Raw genomic sequence first — 5,961 nt, forward strand, 5'->3', positions numbered from 1 at the left:
CTGTCCATGGGATTTCCCAGGCAAGAATACTGGAGTGGGTAGCCATTTCCTTCTCCAGGGTGTCTTCTCTACCCAGAGATCAAAACCGCATCTCCTCCATTGGCAGGTGGATTCTTTACCAGCTGAGCCACCTGGGAAGCCCTCTGGTAGTATAAAAGATCTTAAATATTTTTATTGATAGTTCTAATTATAATGGTGGACTCCTTGTAGGCAATGAATATTTGTTTATTGAATAAAGAATATCCACATGTTGATTTTCTGTCAACGTAATTTCAGTGCTAAGTATATTGTATTCTCTTCCATCAAGCCATGTATCTCTTTTAGGCAGTCTCAGTTGTGCTAGGCTTCAGATGGTGAGTTCCTTTGCTCTTGGTGCACACGATCCTTGGTGGCTCAGATGGTAAAGCATCTGCCTGCTATGTGGGAGACCCAGGTTCGATCCCTGGGTCGGGAAGATCCTCTGGAAAAGTAAATGACAACCCACACCAATACTCTTGTCTGGAAAATTCCATGTATAGAGGAGCCTGGTAGGCCAGAGTCCACGGGGTCGCAAAGAGTCAGACACGACTAAGTGACCTCATTTGCTCTTGGTGCTCCCTTCCATGGGGGATAAGTTGTCCCATGCTAATATACCAGTGCTATCTCTCTCAGAGGGGCAACTGTCACTCCCCAGAGGAGGAATACTTCGTATAATTCAAGCTTTGGGAGGAGAACCCAGGCACATGTAATCCAGTTACTTGAGTCCTACCCGTCACTGCCCAGAAATGGACTGCTCAGAAAGCATACATATTTGCCATTGTTCTTGTCCATGCAAGGAATTTTATGAAATACTTCTTGTTGAAATCTGAGCTATTCCAGCATTCCATGTGTCTCAGATCTATCAGGCAGGTGCATCTTTGCCTAAAAGCCAGATACTTCTGGGCTTTAGATGAGGAAGTCCTCTTGCCTGCAGGTATAAGACCATTTTCCAACGTGGTGTTTGTATAATAAAGGTAATATTTTCATGCTACATTCATTCAGAGGCAAAAAGACCTTGTGGATAAGGGCATTGGTCATGGCCTCAAAGAGCTGAGATTTAAATTTCTACTCTGTTACTTGCTCAGAGTTGTAAGGATTTAATGAGTTAAGATGCATGAAGCATTTAAAACAGTGTCTGGCACAAGGTCCATCTCTACAGCTGTTTGATATGAATATTACCTTTTGCTTCATTTTTGATTTGGTTCAGAGAACAGACCTGGCAAAAGGGGTGATATGTCAGCTTCCTGTACTCACCACAGTAACAGAGTTTTAGAATAACTTGGAAACCCATTCCAATGTCAGATCACTCAGTGATGAAGCTAATCCCACACCATTATGTGTCTCATCCCTGGAATTATCTTTCCAATCTTAGAGCTAATGATGTCTACTCTAAAATTCTTAATGAATACAGATACCTCCAGTAGAGTTTCAAACCCTCCAAAATCCAACCTGAAGTCTACATTTCCAACCTCATCTTTCTAATGCACTCATTGAATTGTTGTTTAGTTGATAAGTCATGTCTAGCCCTTTTGTGACCCCATACACTGTAGTCTGCCAGGCTCCTCTGTCCATGGGATTTCCCAGGCAAGAATACTGGAGTGGGTTGCCATTTCCTTCTCCAGGGGTTGTTCTTGACCCAGGGATAGAACCCGGGTCCCCTTCATTGGCAGGCGGATTCTTTACCACTGAGCCACCAGGCCAACTTACTCATAGAATTGGCCCCAATCTAACACCACTCACTGTTCCTGAATCACAGCCTGTGTTTTCACACCACACTGGCTCTGCTCTTGTGCTTTCTAGTGTTTTTTCTCCCTTCTCTGCTTGCTAAACCAGAACCTGTCATTCACGGCCCAGCTCACAGGCCTACTCCTTTTTGAAACCTCTTCTCTATCCTCTGTTACAGATGTCTCTCTCCTCCATGTTGTGAAAATAAAAGAACATGTCGATTGTAACTCTATTGTACAACAGATTGCTATTGAAACTAATGTAACTCACCTGCTTCTGTGAGAGTTGTGTGAACTGTGAGCTCCTAAAGGTCTGGACATAAGACCACATCCTCTTCATCTTGTATACTCATTGCACCTAGCCCTAATTCAGTAACAACTCCCACTGCCCAAATGATTATCCAAACACTAGTCCATCAAGAGGTCCTGTATTGACCAAATACAAGAGGTCTGAATATTCATCAAACTCATCTACCTCTTTCCACCTGAACTTGACCACAGTCATTTCTTCCCAAGTCTCCTTCAATAGCCTCCTGATATAGCTCTCAATTCCAGTGTTGGCTCCAATTCAGGTTATTCCCCAAACAGCTGTCAGAGTCAAAACGTAAACCAAACTTGTGTTACCTTCTCACTTAATGAACCCCCTTGCTGTGATATTGAAATCAACATTTTGACCTTTCCACGCCTGCCTCCCCTTCTCACTTCATTCTGTACAATCCCCTTCCATTCCCTACTTCACTGTTCAAAAGTCACAAGTGTCTTCTTTCAATTTCTCCAACAGGTCGAACTTTCTCCCCTCTTAGCCTCTTGTACATTCTATTCTCTCTGCCTTGAAAGCTCCAGACTTAATTTTTTTTAATTGCTAGTGTTTTTTTTCTTTTTTTGGTACTTTAAGTCTCAGCTTAGAAGCCCCCTCCTAAGAGAAGACATTCCTGACCTTCCATCTAAAATGAATGCCACCCCCACCCCCATGTGATTCCTTATGTTCTGGAACCGAATACCTCAGGTCCTCACTATTTCTTTCATTATGATTGGTGAAGTGAAGTGAAGTGAAGTCGCTCAGTTGTGTCTGACTCTTTGTGATCCCATGGACTGTAGCCTACCGGGCTCCTCTGTCCATGGGATTTTCCAGGCAATAGTACTGGAGTGGATTGCTGTTTCCTTCTCCAGGGGATCTTCCCGACCCAGGGATCGAACCAGGGTCTCCTGCATTGTAGACAGCCACTTTACCGTTTGCGCCATGGGTGTTTTCCAGTGGTTTATTGCCTGTCTCCACCTGTAGTTCCATGATGGCGGGACTGATTGGATCTTGGTGTCATTCTCTTCTCAGGGCCAACCACAGAGCCCAACACATGAGGCAAGAGAGGTGTCTCGTGAATGACCATTCACGAGTAGCCTCAGAGACCTGAAGGATTCCCAGAGCAGGAGGGAGACTCAGAGTGTACCTGGTCAAAGTCCTTTGTTTCACAAGTCAGGAAATCAGGTTCCAGGATTTGTCATGAGTTCTCCTGAGGCCCCCTGCTTAGCACCTGTCGGACCTTTCCTGGTGTTTGGAAAGGTCCTGGTGTTCCCTTCATTATCATGTTCTCTTGCCCTAGGCTTCTGGAAATTATTCAACAACTATGGATCATTCATGAAATAATCTGAAAAGAAGACCGAGTCCTCCATTCATTTCAACCTTTCTCTGAGAAATGAAAGCAAAGCCTAAGGAAATGCCATCTGACTAATTTCTAACCAAGGCAAATCATCTCTTTTAGTCACCCTCAACAAAAATGTCAGTGTTCCCCAATCGCAGCGAGAGGTACCAAGGTCCATGTCAGCCTCCCAAGTTTGCTCTGCTTTACACGGGGAGCTGGGATCCAGTGCAGAGCCGGGTGGCTCAGAGCTGTGCCAGAATGTTTCTTAGGCAGGCACAGAAAAGCTAACATTTTAAATAGGCACCCCCTTTCATCTATTAGGGAATGTTTTCTACTATAGTCCAGGGCACACTAGTGAATTTATTGTTTATATTCATGTTCCTGTTTCTTTTCCTCTCTGAGTCTCAGTGTTCTCATCTCTACAAAAATAGTGGTTAATATCAAGGTCTCTTTGGCCTTGGCATTCTATAATTTTGCTTTATGGAGTCAGTGCTCAAGCTTTAACAAGTACGTGTAATTTGCAGAGCATTTTATTCAGCCTTATCATGTTCAGGAAAATAGATGATGATTGCAGCACCTCTTAGCATCCCGTTAGCATCCTCTACTGTTCTGAGCAGGTGTGAGGTACTAGTGAAGCCTGAAGGTGGTTCCTTCTGTTTCCTGCTCCCTGGGACTTTGCCATTTTTGCTAGACCAAGATATTCAGAGGCAAAGGAAGACATTCTCAAAAGTGATGATAAGGCTTGCGGCAATGCAGGGGAACCTGCCTATTTGATCACATGGGGAGTTTCTGGGAATGCCAACATCATTATCATATGCCAAGTCACCCAATGCGCTTATCATTTATTCTACAAATAGCTACTAAGCAACTTTTACCTGATATGCATTATATTAGGTGCTGGGGAATCTAAAAAATAGAAAATGATCCACCTTCTAGAAATACACAGATTAATGGGGAGATAGGGAGACAGGCTTAGGTAAGCTATTTCAGTGGAGTAGTGAGATATGTGCAGGAAGAAAGCTGCTTTTTCTTGCTGTTCTCACAGGGAAAGATATAACTAACTCCATCTGGGGCTTCTCAGAGGAGGCTACAAGAACTAGCTCATCAAGGGTGAGATGTTTTCTCAGTAGAGATAGAAGAGATGACAACACCAAGTGGAGGAGCAGAAGTACACAAAGCTATTGAATTTGGGCTTGGTATCCTCTGCAAATGGTGAGAAATGAAAGATGATTTTTGTGGTGACATCAGGGAATGGAGAGGATGAAGAAGAGGATAGTGGAGATGAAGCTGGAGGAGCAGGTTGCAGTTGGACGGAGGAGGGTCTTTTATTCCTTTTTAACGAGCATGGACTCCATTCTACATGCAAAAGTAAGTAAGTAAGTAAGTAAAGTCACTCAGTCGTGTCTGACTCTTTGTGACCCCATGGACTGCAGTCCACCGGGCTCCTCAGTCCATGGGATTCTCCAGGCAAGAATACTGGAGTGGGTTGCCATTTCCTTCTCCAGGGGACCTTCCTTACCCAGGGATCGAACCTGGGTCTCCCACATTGGAGGCTGATGCTTTCACCTCTGAGCCACCAGGGAAGCCTACATGCAAAGGTAGAGATCCCAATTACAGTAGAGAGGGTGCAAGTGCACACACAATATAATCAGATTTAATTTTTTAGGAAGATAATGGTATCTAGGGAAGGGCAGAGAATGTGAATGAGACAAGCCCAAGAGGATACAGCTTCTGGGGAACTGTGAACATTTTGACAGCTACTCTGCCAATGAGTAAAGGCGAAGCAACCTTTAGAAAAGTATTTTGGAGCTGATCAGTGGAAGGTCATATATTTATACTAAGTTGTTTGTGTCATTAGATACAAGCCTGGGAATACTACTCATGGCTTTTTCCTGTGGTTTATATGACAGTGATTAATGGAGCACCTACTGGGAACGTTGCTTGGCATGGAGTAGTGAAGATTGGAATTACCTATGCTGAAGATGTGACTTTTCTGGAAGAGGCAAACTTCCCACCTCCTGTACATGCTCATTTCATGTCTCATGTGCTGCTGGTTTTCTCAGATTCTGTGACTTTGACAAACTTCTGGCCTCTAGCTACAGAGAACAGGAGAGTTGGCCTCATGTCTGGCTCCATCACTGCTGGAGACAAATTCAAGGCCATTTTCAAACTGCAGGCTCAATACAACTGTGCTCTTGAATATAATAAGGACAAGAGGACCAATGTAAATCCAAATCTTCAGAGGGAAGAAGACATACATGAATCAGTGAAGAAACAGAATTTTTCTCTTTTCTTCCCACTGGAAATGTATTAGAAGGCCTTGACTCAGCATTAGTTCGTCTTATTACTCATGCTTATCTGTCCTTCTTGGCAATCTCATTGCTGGCTTGTTTTCAGGACATGAATGTAGAATCTTTGCAGTGTCTAATTCCTTGCAAGTTCCATTTGAGGGTGGAAGAGTTAGAACAAGCTCTAACCAGTAGACAGCCAGTGACTCAGGAGCTTAAGCATTTAACTAATTAGTAAAGAAAAATGTGGCAAAGATTTGCAGTTAATAAGAGTGAAAGAAGAATCACTGGAGC

The sequence above is a fragment of the Ovis canadensis genome, chromosome 9 (genome assembly GCF_042477335.2).
Source record: "Ovis canadensis isolate MfBH-ARS-UI-01 breed Bighorn chromosome 9, ARS-UI_OviCan_v2, whole genome shotgun sequence".
In the NCBI taxonomy this organism is placed as follows: Eukaryota; Metazoa; Chordata; class Mammalia; order Artiodactyla; family Bovidae; genus Ovis; species Ovis canadensis.